The sequence below is a fragment of the Desmodus rotundus genome, chromosome 12 (assembly GCF_022682495.2).
Source record: "Desmodus rotundus isolate HL8 chromosome 12, HLdesRot8A.1, whole genome shotgun sequence".
Lineage (NCBI taxonomy): Eukaryota > Metazoa > Chordata > Mammalia > Chiroptera > Phyllostomidae > Desmodus > Desmodus rotundus.
In genome coordinates this window covers 41,621,634-41,638,751 of record NC_071398.1, presented here as the reverse complement: position 1 = coordinate 41,638,751, position 17,118 = coordinate 41,621,634, and the positions used below count along the sequence as shown (strand labels likewise).

The window sequence follows — 17,118 nt, the reverse complement described above, 5'->3', positions numbered from 1 at the left end:
CGCCGCGTTAACACTGCTGCTCGCCCTTCCTGTTCCCTTCCTCTCCCCTCCCTCCCTTCATCTTTCTGCTTTTCTCCTTCTCCTCACCTCCCTTGCTCTCCACCCTCCTACCCTTCCATCTCTGCTCCTCTCTCTCCTTCCTACCACCCTCCCCACCACCTCCTCTTCCTCTCCCGTTCTTCTCCACTAACCCCCTTCTACTTTTTTATGTTATGAGGCTGCTAGCATCCTTGAAGGGGAGAAGTAACTAAGAGGCGCTCCCGGGAGGATGGTGTGGCTGCAGAGAGCAGGAAGGAGTAGTGCTGGTGCAGAGAGAGGAAGTCTCGGCTGAGCCAGATCCCCCAGCCCCTCACGTCTCATTTCCTGTGTGAGATGGGTAGTAATTAACAAACAAACAAGGCATTCCTTTGAAGACAGGCACGTGTGAGGGGCACATGCATTTGCCAAGGGAAAATGGCAAAAAGGAAACAAGCTAACAGTGTAGCATTAGCTTTCCAGTTTTGCATGTTTTATCTTCATCACTTTCTTCTACAGAAGTAGCTTTCCGCTCCTATAATAACAGTAACTGGTGTGGAAAGCCCGCCATAAACAGACTTTGATAATTCAGTTTTGAAACTCACACCAACCCATACTATTTGTATGGCACACTAAAATATTGGATGTGTCCCTCTGAAAGTATTCAAACAGAATATTCAGAAATCGCTAGCATTTTTGTGCCCCCTCCCCAATCAAACAGGCAGACACTCCATTAAGCCAAGATTTCTAATGAATCTTTTCCTAGCACCTTTGAGTGTTACAAATAACCTCTCATCTTTTGTAAAGGCCTGGAATCACTGGGAAGGTTATGCCAGGTCTGAGAGGTAGAACTAGATACATAGTCTAGAGACAGAGAGGGAGGCAGGGGGTGGAGAGGGAGAACGAAGGCGGGGGTTTTCCTTCTTTTTTTCCAGCGTGGGGTCTGGGAGCAGAAACAGTGAGGGTCTCGGCTGACCACTAACACTTCGAGGAGGGTGGAGGCCTGCAGGCTGCCAAAGAAGCGGACCATCGATCCCACTCTTTCGTAGTCCCGGTCGGATCCTGAAGCAAAGAGCCATGTTGCTCTGAGCACCCCCGGTCACCCCACTGGTGCCGGGGGGACACCCCAGTTAAACAGCATCAGAGGACTGAACACACAGCGCCAGCGCGGCCCAGCTGAGACTGACAGCAGTACCCGACCACAGGCATCGCCAGCGCTGGGGGCGGGGCGACTCCGCACCCACGTGGGCTCCGCCGGGGTGCTCTCAGGAGCAGAGGGGTAAGCAGGGCGGTGGGCGGCGGGCTTGCAGCCACAAGAGGAGGCGGTGTGCCCTGCTCTCTTAGCCTCATGGAAAACCCAGTTATGAAAATTCATGAGGCTGATGCAGGAAGTGCACATGGGTGGAGATTAGCTCCGGGATACACGTCTAGGGCTTTCCGATTAGTATCAAGAACATTCACTCCTTGGAAGAGAAAACGTCCGCGTGCATCTCTCCCGCTGACTGAGCCATGGCCCAGACCTGGGCCCAGTCTGAGCATCCGGGAAACGTCCCTTCACTCCGGTTCGCTGGGCTCGCTTCATTGAAGTGTAGTTTGCACACCACAGAGTCCACCCGTGTGATGCACACAGGACACTGTGGAAGGAAACTGGAGAAGACCTAGGTCAGTGGAAAGACAGCCGTGTTCATGGATAAGGAGACTTAACACTGTTAGTGGGCGGCACTCCCCAAATTGACCTTGTTTCTGCCCTTCCCTCTCTCCGCCTCCTCGCGCTCCCGTTTGCGTGTGTGCTGCTGTATTCAATGGTGTCCCGCTGGGCTTTGAGGCTCTGTCCATTTTTCTTCATCTTTTTTGTTTCTTTTCTTCAGATTGGATACTTTTATTCATCTACCATCATGTTTGGTGATATTTTATCTATTATTTATTTATTTTAAATATTTTCTTTATTTTTAGAGGGAGGGGAAGGGAGGAAGAAAGAGAGGGAGAGAAACATCACTGTGTGGTTGCCTCTCACGGGCCCCCTACTGGGGTGCTGGCCCGCAACCCAGGCATGTGCCCCGACTGGGAATTGAACTGGCGACCCTTTGGGGTTTGCAGGCCTGCAATCCATCCACTGAGTCACACCAGCCAGGGCCTATTTGTACTTCTTAATCCCCTCACCTCTTCACCCATTCTCCCTCTCTCCCCTCCCATCTGGCAACCTGCTGGTAACTAACTTCTTTTTTCTTGCTTTTAAGAGTCTCTCTTTATCTTTAACCTTTGGCATTTGAATTATGATGTGTCTTGCAGTGGGCCTCTGTGCATCCATCATAACTGGGTCTCTCTGTGCTTCCTGGACTTGCATGTCTATTTTCTTCACCAAATTAGGGAACTTTTCTTTCACTATTTTTTCAGATAGGTTTCCAGTTTCTTGCTCTTTCCCTTCTCCTTCTGGGACCCCTTGAGCAGAATGTTGGAATGTTTAAAGTTGTCCCAGCGGCTGCTTATACTGTCCTCACTTTTTGGGATTCTTTTTTCTTGTTGTTCTGCATGGTGTTTTCTGTTTCTTATGTTCCAAATCATTGATTTAATTCTTGTCTTCATCAGTTCTACTGTTGTTTCCCTGTAAATTGTTCTTTATTTCAATTAGTGTATCCTTCGTTTCTGACTGGTTCTTTTCTATGCTGCTGAGGTCCTCACTAATTTTCTTGAGCATCCTTATAAACATGTTTTGAACTCTGCATCTGATAGATTGCTTATCTCCATTTTGTTTAGTTCTTTTTCTGTCATTTGAGCCACGTGTCTTTGTCTCCTCATTTTGGCAGCTTCCCTGTGTTTCTTTCTATGTATTAGGTACAGCTGCTTTGGTATCATGGCCTAATGTAGTAGGTGTTCTGTAGGGTCCAGTGGCACAGCCTCCCCTATCATCCAAGCTGGGTCCTCAAGGTGCACCCTTTGTGTGGGCTGAGTATACCCTCCTCTTGTAGTTGAGCCTTGGTTGCTGTTGGCAGATCAATGGGAGGGATTTACCCAGGCCAGTCAGCTGCAAGGACTGGCTCTGACCACTGACCACCGACCTCCATTGAGGACCAGCTGTGCAAGGGCAGGGTGGTGGTGCTCCAAGTTAGTCTGTAGCTGTCCACTGGGGACGCTGGCCCTGGGGTTTCCTGGGTGGTATAGGCCAAGGTCAGCCCCAACCTGTGTTTTGCCCAGGGCCACCATGCCTGAGCTATAGAGCAATCTGAGATGGCTGCCCCTTGTGCTGGGCTTGGAGCTTCCCAGGTGCACCCAAGCTGTGCCTCTGCTCTGGTTGCTGCTAGGGCTCACTGAAGCCAGCTTTGCTTGTTTGATAGGATTTAGGAGCCAAGAGCAGCCATTCTTATGGAAAAACAGCTTGGGTGGTGCCAGAGGTTGGGTGCAGTAGAGCCTCTGGGGATCTCCAATGTGGGTCACACAGTGTTAGCCAGGTTGATGGAGTCTCAGATATGGCACCAGCCTACCAGCTCTGTGGGGGTGGGGGGAGGTTAGAAAATGGACAACGGCCTCTGCTAGCTCTGATGCCAGACCCTTTAGTTTCTTTCTGTATACCACTGGTGCCCTTCAAGCTGCCACCCTGGTGCTGGAGCTCAGAGGGAGTGAGTCTGAGGAGGTGAGTCCGCATGTGGGTTTCTGAAGAGGAACTGCTTGGGGCTCCAGCAGCCTCCTCCACTGACTCAATCCTTGATGGTTTTTGCAGCCAGAAGTTGTAGGGACTTATCTTCCTGGCACTGGAATCCTGGGCTGGGTCCTGATGTGGGGCTGGGACTCCTTGCTCCCAAGATATGGGTCCCAAATTTTTATCCATGTGGGTATGGGGTCAGCCCGTTCTGCGTCCATGCCCCTCCTACCAGTCTGGATGGATGTGGTTTCTTCAATTCCGTAGTTGTCAGACTTCCATTCAACTTGATTCCTGACATTCCTGAGTGATGGGTGATCTGTATTTTAGTTGTAATTTTGATGTGGTTGTGGGAAGAGGTGAGCCGTGTTCGCCCTGCCTACTTCGCCCACCTGCTTTGCCATCTTGACCAGAAGCGAAGCTTGCCTCCCGTGGTGATATTTTTTTTATTAGTTCAAATCTGCTTTTCAGCCCCCCGGAGAGTCTTTAATTTTCATCATCATACTTTTAAACTCCAGAATTTCCATTTGGTCCATTTAAAAAAGATATATTTAAAATTTCCCTTCACCTTTTCTCACCCATCCCCCACCCGTTTTCCCGGGCAGCCATCAGTTTGTTCTTTTCATAAACTCGTTTTTGTTTGGTTTGGTTTTACATTCAATGTATGAGTGAAGTCGTACAGTCTTTGTCTTCCCTGTGTCTGACTCGTTTCACTTCATACAACACCCTGTAGGTCCATCCATGTTGTCACAATAGGCAAGGTTTCCTTCTTCATTGTATTCCAGCGTGTGTGTGTGTGTGTGTGTGTGTGTGCGCGCGCGCGCACTCAGCTCCAAGTGGATCAAGCCCCCTCCAGGCTTCTTGGAGGGAAGACTTATCAGGCTTCTCACTCCTTTGCTTTGGAAATCCTGCTTGCTCTCTCTCTTTTTTATCGTCGCCCGAGGACATTTTTTCATTGCTTTTGAGAGAGAGGGAGGGAGGGAGAGAGACAGACAGAGAGAGAGAGACATCGATTGGTTGCCTTCTTGAGTGCGCCCCGACTGGGATCAGCCTCCCCACCCCCACCCTGTAACCCGGGTCAGTGTCCTGACCAGAATCGAACCCACTACCCTTCAGTCTAAGGGAGGATGCTCCCGCCAACCGAGCCACACCAGCCAGGACATCCTGCACACTCTTCTTATTCTTAACACCTCTTTGCTGCTTTGAATCTCATATCAAATCTATGGATTGAAATTATTGGTGTTTTCATTTTATAGATGTCAAGACAGGGCCAGAGCAGGGGAAACCTTTTTCCAAGACCGTCCTGGCTGGAGAGAGTTGAAGCAGGCCTGGACGCTAAAGGCTCTCAGCCAGGCTGTTGAAAGGAGCCCCTCTCCTCCCCAGGGCACAGGGGGAAGTTGCCGGTCAAGCCAGGAGAGGTGATGCCACGTGGGTGTCTGTCAAGTCCGCTGTAAAAGTGAGAAGCAACCTGTAGTAACAGCCTCCGCGTCCTTTCAATAGCTCTGCAGCCATGTCCCTTGGATGTTACACAGGTTGTCGGTTTCGGCTACACGTTCAGTGGTCTTCCAGCTGCCACATGTGTGCAACCATCATCACCATCGACTCAGAGCAGCTTCCTCACGTCCGAGAGAAACCCAGCGCCCATCACTGGGCCCTCGGTTCCCGCCTCCCGGGCCTTGGCGCGCGCGAATCTGCTTTGTCTTTATAGCTTTGCTGCTGTGGCCGTTTCAGGTAAAAGCCATCACGGCACTGGCGTCGGTGCCTGTTTTCTTCCCTCGGCACAGTAACGTCTTCCAGGTTTACTCATTTGCGGTGTGTGCGGTTTCCTCATTCCTGTAATTGTGGGACGATATCCCATTCTATGGATACACCACCTATCATTTCCCCATCAGGTGACTGCGTATGTCCCCAGTTCCTGACACAGAGCTCCCAAGCCCCTTGGAATTTCCTGGGTCATAGGAAGACCTTTTGTTCTCACGAGGTGACTCTCAGTGGGCTCCTGCAGGAGGGCCAGTCAGTGCGGAGACCCAGCCGTGATGAGAGGCTCCGGCTTTTCAGCCCCACCCCTCGTTCTCCAGGGAGGGGGGAGGGGCAGGAGATGGAATTCAGGATGGGTCATGCCCATGCGATGCAGCCTTCGTAAAATGCCCGCAGTACAGGGCCCAGGAGCTTCCGGGTTGGTGTTAGGTAGGACAGGTAGTAAACCAAGGCAGGGAGTTGGAGGGAGACACGTCTCGCTCACTAACTCTGCAGCCCTAGCCTGATTCTAGGTAATCAGAAACACCATGGTAGCGCTGGAGGAGCGGAGCCCTTGAAGTTCTGTATGTACCGTTTTCACCATCTGGGAAAGAAAGCCTTTGAAACTGTGTGTTCATCCCAAGGCCTAGAAAGGGGAAGAGGAGGGGGCCCCCAGCGCCCAAAGAAGAAGCCCCTAAAACAACTTCAGTTAATTGCCAGCCTCGGGCCACTGTCTGTTTTACGAGGGGGTCCACAGTGCTTGCAGAAAAACTCCAGAACAACTTCAGTTAGGTGCACTAATGTTGATTAACTGCCTCATGTCATGTCTCTGTTTTGTTCTATTTTAGTTTTTAAAGGATTTTATTTATTTATTTGTAGAGAGGGAGGAAGGGAGGGAAAATGAGAGGGAGAGAAATATTAATGTGTGGTTGCCTCTCACATGTCCCGTACTGGGGACCTGGCCCACAATCCAGGCATGTGCCCTGACTGGGAATCGAATGAGGGACCCTTTGATTTGCAGACCGGCACTCATCCAGGGGTAGGGAGGGAGAAGGAGAGGGAGACAAACATTGTTGTACAAGAGACATCAATCACTTGCCTCTGGCACGTCCCCAGCTGGGAACCTGGCCCCTCAACCGAGGCATGTGCCCTGACTGGGAATCGAGCCAGTAACCTTTTGGTTACAGGCTGGTGCTGAATCCACTGACTAAATGTGGTCGGGAGCAAGATAAGAATTGTGGGGATTTTACAAACATCTTTGCTTCTTTTTAAATGCATTTTAAAAGATACACTCCAGAGACATTAAGCCATGAGCCAATGTCCTGTGATTACACCTGAGAGATAAACTTGAACTTCATGCACTCAGGCTTAGGAACACACAGCACAGTCCCGCTGAGGTTGATTCCTATCTGGTTGGAGGGGCGTGGTGTGAGGGGAAACCGGTCATATAAGAGGGCAGCAGAGGTTGACGGTAGTCCGTCACAGAAGGCCAGCTGCCATGGCCCCGACCATGCGAACTCTTCTCATCTGGGTTGGCGCCTACGTCTTTCTACACGTGGACCAAGTGCACGGAGGTGAGGGAGGGCAGATGCACCGGGGCTGGGGTGGAAGAAAGGGCACCAGAGATGGGTTGAATGGTAAAAATAATAATAATAATAATAATAACAAGAACAACAATAATAATAATGGCAACCACTATGTCTGCCATTCCGCGAGCGTGTCCCAAGGACGCATTTTCCTCTTCAGACAAGTCTCTGAAATGTAAGCCTGGTCAGTCTGTGGCAAAAGCTCATAGTGTTATTGACCGTCAGTCCTCACAACAGCTGCCTCATTTCTAACTGTGCTTTCCAGTGTTCCAGACACGGGCAGCCTATGTAACACAGGGTTCTTACATCGTTCCAAGTGGGGTTTTGATGTGAATAGGGGTGAGTGTCGGCAGGAACAAGGAAGGCATATTGTCAGGGCACGTCCATGATCAGCGTGGCACGCTTGTGTCCCAGGGGGCCACGTAACTCACGGGCGTCAGTATGACGGCTGTGAGGGAGCGTGAGGTTCTTACTCATGTGGTACGGTGTAGCCTTCTCAGGTGTCTGTTTCTAATAAAATGGCCTTCAAACTGCGAAGAAAATACAGTGTTGCTAACTCTAGTCACTGTGTTGTAGCGCAGATCTATGGAGCTTGTACTTAAAAATATGTTAGCAGCCCTGGCTGGTGTGGCTCAGTGGACTGAGTGCTGACCTGTGAACCAAAGGGTCGCCAGTTGGATTCTCAGTCAGGGCACATGCCTGGGTTGTGGGCCAGGTCCCCAGTAGGGGGTGCATGAGAGGCAACTACACACTGATGTTTTTCTTCTCTTTTTCCCTCCCTTCCCCTCTCTCTCTCAACATAAAATCAATAAATCTTTTTTTTTTTTTTTTTTTTTTTAATGAGTTAAGTAGAAGCCCTGGCTGGGCAGCTCAGTTGGTTAGAGCATCCTCCTGACACACCAAGGTTGTGGGTTCGATCCCTGGTCAGGCCACATACAAGAATCAACCAACGAGTACATCAGGGAGTGGAACAACAAAGTGATATATTTTCTCTCTCCTTCCCTCCCTCTCTAAAACCAATAAAAACATAAAGTTAAAAAAATGTGCTAAGTGGGGACATCGCACGTTGTGGTCCTAGCACAGGAAAAAACCTCGTAATGTGACAGAAGGTTAGAGCGGCAGAGCGGGTCCTGCCATCCACGCGTTCCGACGGCTCCTCCCTGCGCTCTGCGCCCCCTGTACACCTGCGTTTCTTCCAGCTCCGCCGCGTCCGTCCTTCTCCCGTTTCCTCCGGGAAGCAGCGTTGGAAAATGATGAAAACAAGACCACAGTCACGCCAAACAAACTAACGCGTGGGGGTGGGTGACCGTGATCAGCATTCTTCAAAGCTTTTCCACCCGCGTGGGCTAAGTTCCCCCCACCCCCCACCCCCGCGATGGGACGGCAGGTGCTCCCCGCGCCCCACCCGCAGTTGCCCCTCCGTTCAGGCCCAGCCGCCCGAGTCTCAGGCGAGGGCCTGGATGGAAGGGAGGGCGTCCCAACCGGGGAGCCTGTCCGCCAAGCGGAAGGCAGGGCCGGGCGGGGCACAGGGCACCGGCCAGAAAGCGCGGAGTTGCAGAGAGGTGCTGTTCGCCCCCGGTGAACCCGCTGCTGCGGCCGAGAGAATCCCCGCAGCCGAAGACGCCCGGCCCCGTCCGGCCGCAGGCCGCTCTCGGGTGCCCGGCCTCCCTGCTCCGGCGGTTCGAGCGCCAGGTCCGTGCGCGCCGACCCTCCCGTCCCTCACCGCGAAGGCGGCTCCCTGCCGGCTTCTGACTGCGGTCACGCGGGTTATTCGTGTCAGTCCCAAGACACCCCCGTGTTCCCAAACGTGAAGCGCACTGAGACTCTTAGTGTCGAACCGGGTGACGCAGCAGCTGCAGACACGACCAATCTGCAGCATCTGACAAAGTCGTGATCTCAGCCCGGGCCGCCTTGTGGGCTGGCGAATGCGGGTGTCTCCTGGGGCTGCAACGTGTCCGGGTGAAAAACGGGAAGGTAAACGTGTCTCTGGGCCGGGCCACGCCGTGTGGGCCTTGGCCTCGCTGCCGCTGCCCGGAGGGCTGTGTGCGGGCAGGCGCGGGGTCTGGGCGGGCTGGCCTGAACCGACGCTGCCGGCTGCTTTTTTCTTTTTCCAGAGGAGAGCTGTGCTATCCCGTTTATCTATGCCGGCAAGAAGTATTTTGATTGCACTAGCCATGATTCTATAAACAACTGGTGTTCCCTAGACGAAGAATATTTAGGGAGATGGAAATATTGTACAAAGGACGGCGAGCGGGCAGCTTTTCCTCCTGTGAGGAGTGTGTGGCTTCCCAGATGCGGGGGGCGGGGTCCCTAACTGCACCCCACGTGGAAGCCGCAGGCGTCTCCCCATCCAGCCCCAGGTGTCCACTCATGTCCCCTTTCTCTTGATGAGGCCAAAATAACCTCACCTCAACTAATTTTCTCACCCTTCCTTCTACTTTTCAGACTATGCCCCTTGTACCTTTCCCTTTTTCTACAAGGGTACCATGTATTTAACTTGCACAGTCGATGGAAGCATTTTTCGGCTCCCGTGGTGCTCCCTCACTACATACTTTGACAAGGATGGGGCTTGGAGGCTTTGCTACTTATAGAGGGTAAGAGTGTGTGGGGGACGATGAGAAAAAACACGGGTGAGTAGGGAAGAGATGGAGCTGGGTAAAGAGGGAGTCAGGTGATAGAGAGAAGGGGAAGAGGCAGGTGGAGCTGTGGGAGGAGGGGACAGGGGGTGGAGGAAGGGCGAGGAGCAGACATTTGGAGAGGAAAGAGAGGGGAGCAGAGATGGAAAGAATAAAACCAAAGGCAGATGCAAAAGACGGAGGGAGGAGAGTCAAAAAGGAAGAAGAAAGAGTTGGCAGGCTCAGACGGGGAGGGAAAGGCTGGGGAGGGTTAGTGTAAGAGAAGGCGAACAGGGAAGAGAGAGCACAGTGCAGAGTCTTTTGGGCAAGTGTGCGAGAGCCGGAGTGGAGCTGGGCGAGAGCAGAGAGAAAAGGACACAAGAAACCAGACCTTTGCGCTGCAGGTGAGTAAGAAACCGAACTCATCCACACTGACCTCAGAACCACGTTACGTTACTGTGCAGTGACCCCACCCTCAGCCGTGGATTCAGATGAGGCCGTGAAACCAAGTGCAGAGGACCGAGAAATCTCAAGCTTGAAGGCCACGCCCGGAGGGACAGAGGTGGTGAAGTCCTTTCCCTGCGACTCCGAGTGCCCCCTGCCCGTCCACAAACCACTTTCTCTACAGGTGTGACTTTGTTGTCCTGTCCTGAAAAATAAACCATCTTTCAAGTGGGAGCGGCTCTGTGCGACCAGGTAGATCATGCAGGACCTTCCCGTCCTGGCCTTCTTCTCCCCACACCCTGGAACATCAACACACACCCTACCTGTCTTCTCTGTGGGCTTGACTGAACGGCACAGGTGTGGGGTGGCTTGGGGGGTGGGGAGGGTCCCTGAGGATTGGCGCCTGCCAGACAATGTGTCTTTCCTGACTCCATGAAGTGTTTTCCTTCTGGAGCTCTTCTCTGACTCCCCAGGAGAAGGATCTCTGGTCACGTTCTCCCAGCCTTCCCTCCCTGCTCGCAATTCGATGGTGTGTCTTCCCCTGGGGGACGCCGATTGTTGGGGGGACAGGGTGGACTCTATTTGTCCTGGCGTCAGGCTGAAGTGCAGAACCTGACACACATTTTTCCAAAGGCCTGCAGCCTGTTGAAAAATGTATTCTAGGAAAGTATTTTCAGTAAACAGCTGGGTGTGAATGAGGCAGTTAAAGTCGCAGGTGTCAGAAATAAAGGGCCCGGCAGCCGGAGCCCAACGTGTACTCTGGCGCCTGAGCAGCTCAGGGAGAGGTGTGTCAGGGGCTGTAGGACCTGTCGTCACCAGAGAGGCCACCATTCATGGCCTTTCAGATGTTGGGGTTAGGCATGGAGACGAGAACTTAGAGCGAGGGCCTCGTCGGGCTGTCCAGTGAAGGCACCTAGAGATCTCTCATGGGCCCAGACAAGCAGGAAAGAATGTGTCACTCTAAATGGATTATAAAGAGACATTTATTCAAGAAAATATACTAAGTATCACATCCTGGCCCGTGTGGCTCGGTTGGTTGGAATGTCCTTCCATAAACCAGAGGCAAGGGGCTTGATTATCTGTCAGGGCATGTACCTGGGTTGTGGGTTTGATCCCTGGTCATGGTGGGAATGGGAGGCAACCCATCCATGTTTCTCTCTCACATCAATGTTTCTCTCCCTCTCTCCCTTCCTTCCTCTTGGTCTAAAATAAACATATTTAAAAAATTTTTTAAAGAGAATATACTATCAGAACAGCAACCTGATGTACAACCCCTCTGCCAATGCCCCACCCACCCCAGTTCTGCCTGATGGAAGTAACCTGAGTGGGTGAAGCCAAAAACACAGGCTCCGCTTCTTCCATCTGCCAGTCAAGGGCTGTGGCATCCCTGCCAGTGGGGCCGGCTGCCAGCCTTACTCAGCCCCTCAGCCCCTGTCTCACAGGGTAATTTCAGACCATTGTGATTGTCGGGTTAGGGATTCTCTCCTCCACCCAAATGTCACTCATGGGGCCCAGGCTCCACCCAGCGACAGCAGGCTCAGATTACAGGGCTCTCTGTCAGCATTGCCCCGGCCTGCTGGTAGGGAGATTTTCCATGCCAGGAGAAGCAAGTTGAGAAGGTCAGAGGCCACTAACCTTGCCCAGTGCCCTGTTCATAAGGCAAGAGTGGCATTCTGAGAAAAGCCCTCCACCGTCCTTGCCTCCAGCTCTCAAGCTGTGGCTCAGAGACCCAGATAAGAACAGAGAGCTTCCATCACCATGTATTAGGCCCCCTCTCCCTCCAACTCCTTCCCTCTGGCATGGTTTGACTTTGGGTGGGGGGCACACAGTGCAAGATACAGATCCAGCATCATAGAAACGTACAATTGAAACCTATGTGATCTTAAACCAATGCCGCCCCAATAACTTTAATTAAAAAAAAAAAAAGAAAGAAGAACAGAGAGCTTCAAAGTTCTTCCCCAGAAAATGACTTCATTTGGAACAGACTGGAGGCAGTTCATGAGTAAGGGCCCTCTCATTTACAATGGAGGTGGTGGTGGTAAGCCATGCAGAGGACCCTGGCAGCTCCGTGACAGGCCAAACCCTGGGCCAGCTGTTTAACCAGCGAGAACTAGACAAAGAATGGAGACAGCTGTTCATGCTGGGTCAGAACCAACCTCCAAGCACGGCCTCGGAAACAGCCCCTGCCTGAATTTAATTGAGAAGCAAGTCACATCCCAGGGCACTGTTGAAAACAATAGAATATTCCGATGCATGGAACCTAACAGGTGGGTGTAATAACAACAAAGGCAGACAGCTTAATGGAGAGACAGGGGAACAGACAGACACAGCCTTGCTTCACACTGTCTCTCTGGGGTGACTGTGCCCCTGAGGAGGTGCCCATGAGGAGCAGCGTCAGAGGCTCCCTGCAGAGAAAACCGGCATCACCGGAACACTCCCGGCAAGTCCCTCAACAAACGGAAAACAACCACCACCACCACAAGCCCTGGGCAAGTAGTAATAAGTATCCAGAGTTGGGGAGCTGTATGTCATGGAACATGGCCAGGTTTCAAAGAAACAAGCAAAACCAAACCAAACCAGAGACATACAATGATACAAGAAAGCATGACTAATAAATAGAGGGGAAAAAGTATGAGGCACACACACTGTAGGCTGCCAAATAAATGTAAAAATCAGCTGCATTTTTATAATCTAGCAACGAATAACCCCAAAACAAAATTAAGAAAACAATTCCACTTACAACAATATCAAAAATAATAAAGTAGGAGTGAATTCAGCCACCAAAGCACGAAAGTTATACTCATAAAACTTATGAAATGTTGTTGAAAAGTGAGGGAAGACCTGAATAACTGGGAAGTTCCCATCGTCATGGACTGGAAGACTCAATATTGTTAAGACGGCAACACTACGGATTCAACTCAATCCTTATCAAAACTCCAGCTGTCTTCTGTGCAGAAATTGACAAGCTGATCCTAAAATTTGTATGGAAATGCAAGGAACCCAGAATAACTTAAACCATCTTGAAGTGGAAAGGCAAAATTGAAGACTCAGATGTCCCAAGTTCAAAGCTACTGTGAAGCCAGCGTCCTGGAGACAGACATACAGAACAGAAAGACCAGAAATAAACCTCCACGTTTATGGCCAGATGACTCTGTCAGGCGTGCCAAGACCATTCAGTAGGCGAAAGAATAGATGTTTTTAAGTAACTGGCGCTGGGACAACAGGCTGCCCCGTCTGTGTCAAAGGATGAAGTTAAAGCCCTAGGACCGATGTGAACAGAGCACCATAAACGGCTGGCTTAAAAAACCAAAGCTGTGTTCTCCCCCAGACCTGGAGGCTAGAAGTTTGAAATCAAGGAGTCCATGTTCCTCCTGAGACTCTTCCTAGTGTCTAGCGGTGGCTGCTGACCCTTGGGGTCAGGCCAGGGTCCGGCTCTGACATCACAGCGTGTCTCTCTTCTTAACCAATAGCACGGCCATTGTGAATTTTACCTCACTTGGTGCCAGGTATTGTTGTCATCCTGGAAGTTTTTTTTTTTTTTAAATCCTCACCCTAGCATATATTTATTGATGAGAGAGAGAGAGGGGGAAACATCGGTTGGTTGCCCAATGCACCCTGACCAGCATCAAAGCTACAGCCTAGGTGTGTGTGCTGATGGGGGCCCGAACTCTCAGCCTTTAGGTGTATGGATGATGCTCTAACTGACTGAGCCCCCCGGCCAGGGCCTGGAAGTATCTTGAGCTTCATTCTAGAATTCCGTTTACCCGTTTGGAAGGGTTTGATGCTTTGGAGTCTTGCTTTTATTAACTTGTGAGGCAGGTCTGAAACAGCGCTTCCCCGGGACTAATTATGCCCCCTCGGGAAGCAAGACCTTTCTGAGCCCTGTGCCCCACGGGTTATGAATATTTTCATTCCGGCCGATGGGAACGGTCGTTGTTCATTCCCCGCCCTCTGAGAGTGCCCAGCCTGACCTGCAGTCCTCTCAGATTGCTGTTACCCCCGTCCTGCTTGTTTCCTCACACGTGGGGGGTGTTCAACAGCGCCGTGGTCAAGCGGACCGTCTGCAGATCCACAGTCCTTTCTCCGCGGCTCGCTCCGAACTGGTGTCCTGACCAGCCACGCCAGCTGCCTTGGCTTCCTTGGACTCCGACCCCGTATTATCCTCAGCTCAGACAGGGCGCCAGGCTCCACGCGAGTTCTCTTCTCCTGAGCCGTCACTAGAGACCCCTGAATAGAGAGCTGGGGTACTCATAGGGTTTGCCAGTTTCTTTCCTAGCCTCTCAGGAATTTCCTTTGTTTCTTGATGTCAAGTGTCTTGAAAACTATTTTATCAGGTTTTTTTGTTGTTTCATGTAGGAAGATAAATATGGTCTCTGTTGCTCCATTGGGAGCAGAAGTGGAGATGTATCGTTTTACTTTTAACCTACCTGTGTCTTTGTAGCTGCAAAGAGTTTCTTGCAGACAGTATATAGTTAGTCCAGCTTTAAAAGAATCTATCTGATTATTGCTCTTTTAATAATTGGCCTTTAGCCCTGACCAGTGTTGATTAGCGGATTGAGTGCAGGCCTGCAAACCGAAGGGTCACCAGTTTGATTCCCAGTCAGGGCACATGCCTGGGTTGTGGGCCAGGTCCCCAGTAGGGGGTGCGCAAGAGGCAACCGCACATTGATGTTTCTCTCCCTCTCTTTCTCCCTCCCTTCCCCTCTCTAAAAGTAAATAAGTAACATCTTTAAAAAATTGATCTTTAATAATTGGTCTTTTGTGTCATTTTTAGTGGTTATTCTAGAGAGTGTAATATTCATACTTAACTATTCACAATCTACTTAGAATCAATATTTTACCACTTCAAGTGCAATGGAAACTTTATCATCACATAGATTCTTTACCGTCTTCTATGTTATAGGTGTTTTTGTGGGAGGCATTTTTTTTTGTTTTTAAAATATTTTTTATTGATTATGCTATTACAGTTTTTCCAATTGCCTCCCTCTATCCCCCCTCTGCCCTGTCCCCCCAACCTTCCAGCATTCCCCCCGCTTAGTCCACATCCATGGGTTGTACATATAAGTTCTTTGAGTCCTCTGTTTCCCATACCATTTTTTGTCTCTTCCCGTCTACCTTATGCCTACTAACCTTGCTTCTTCTTCCCTGTACCTTTCCTCCCTATTTCTCCCTTCCCCCTCCCCACTGAAATCCCTCCACGTGATGTCCATTTCTCTGATTCTGTTCCTGTTCTGGTTGTTTGCTTAGTTTTTGTTTTCATTGTTTTTTCTTTTAGGTTCATTTGTTGATAGTTGTGAGTTTGTTGTCATTTTATTGTTCATATTTTTGATCTTCTTTTTCTTAGATAAGTCCCTTTAACATTTCATATAATAAGGGCTGAGTGATGATGAACTCCTTTAACTTGACCCTATCTGAGAGGCACTTTATCTGCCCTTCCATTCTAAATGATAGCTTTGCTGGATAGTGTAATTTTGGATGTAGGTCCTTGATGTTCATGACTTCAAATACTTCTTTCTAGCCCCTTCTTGCCTGAAAAGTTTCTTTTGAGAAATCAGCTGATAGTCTAATGGGCACTCCTTTGTAGGTAACTGTCTCCTTTCCCCTTGCTTCTTTATGATTTTCTCTTTATATTTAATCTAGGGCTACTTAATGATGATGTGTTTTGGTGTGTTCCTCTTTGGGTCCAAATTCTTTGGGACTCTCTGGGCTTCCTGGACTTCCTGGAAGTCTATTTCCTTTGCCAGATTGGGGAAGTTCTCCTTCATTATTTGTTCAAATAAGTTTTCAACTTCTTGGTATTCCTCTTCTCCTTCTGGCACCCCTATAATTCGGATATTGGAATGTTTTAAGGTGTTCCAGAGGTTTGTAAGAGTCTCTTCACTTTTTCAAATTCTTGTTTCTTTATTTTGTTCTGGATGGATGTTTAATTTTTCCTTTTGTTCCAAACCATTGCTTTGAGTCCTGGTTTCCTTCCTGTCACTGTTGGTTCCCTGAACATTCTGCTTTATTTTATTTGGGGTATCCTTCATTTGTTTTTTCATTTTTTGACCAAGCTCAGTCAGTTCTGTGAGCATTTTGATTACCAGGGCTTTAAATTCTCCATCAGATAGGTTGGCGATCTCCTCCTTGCTTAGCTCTCTTTCTGAGGCTTTACTCTGTTGTTACATTTGGGCCATATTTCTTTGTCTTGGCGCAGCTGATAGGTTGTGGGGGGGGGGGCTCAGGTATTCTCGTGGGCAGGGCAGCCCTCTTCGTTGGCTGCAGTGCTGCCTGTGGGGGAGGGGCCAGAGAGGGAAGAGTGCCCCTTGCCTGCTAGTCTCTAGCGCACTTTCCAACGGACTCTCGTGTGTGACTGGGAGCTCCTCCTACTGCTGCAACCACGGTAGTCCACAGCCACCTCTGAGTCCCCTTAAGTCAGCCCCTCCTGCGCAGCCCACCAAGCTTGGCAGCCAGCCCCGCCCCCAAGGTCCGCTCTGTTGCCGCAGTTTTTGTGAGTTGGCCCCAGTGGTCCACCGCCTTATAGGTCTGGTTGTTCTGGTTGATTTTTTCTTTAATTCCTTTGTTGTTGGAGTTCCATGCAGTTTGATTTTCTGGTGCTTTTGGTTGTTTATTGATTTCAGATTGGTTGTTATTCTCCTTTTGGTTGTGTGAGGAAGGGAAGGGTCTGTACCTACGCTTCCATCTTGGCTGGAACTCTCGGGAGGCACTTGAGATTTAAAGGTTAGTATTTTCAATGGCCGTTTGACAATGTGGAAGAGGACAGAAAGAAAAGTCATTAGAGGTGAGGTGGTAAGGATGGGACGCAGGCACTGGATAGTGATGGAAGGGATGGAGAGGAGGGCAGTGGGCACATGTGACATTATAAAACGAAGACGGGACGTGTCAGGGGGATGGGTTGATGCTGACAACAAGGAAAGGTAGTGTCAAACAGATTCTGAAGGTGTGAGGTCAAGGCGGGTGAGAGTGCTATTTGACTAGGACTAGAGAGAGCTTCTCCAGGCTAAAAACACATACTGAGATTTTGATTCTGGCTTAGGATGTGAAAAAACAGGGAAGAGCACTTCTGTGATAATACAAAAAATATTTG

At 50.1% G+C, this 17,118-nt stretch overlaps 1 long non-coding RNA gene across 2 annotated transcripts; it reads left to right on the top strand.

Moving 5' to 3' along the window:
• The first annotated feature begins 8,415 nt into the window (after window positions 1-8,415).
• LOC128779678 (uncharacterized) lies at window positions 8,416-10,335 on the top strand. Of its 2 annotated transcripts, XR_011650707.1 has the most exons (4): window positions 8,416-8,946; window positions 9,087-9,241; window positions 9,418-9,566; window positions 10,052-10,335. It is a non-coding gene; the product is annotated as an uncharacterized lncRNA (long non-coding RNA). The 2 variants fall into 2 exon arrangements; XR_008425749.2 differs by lacking the exon at window positions 9,087-9,241.
• Window positions 10,336-17,118: the final 6,783 nt, after the last annotated feature.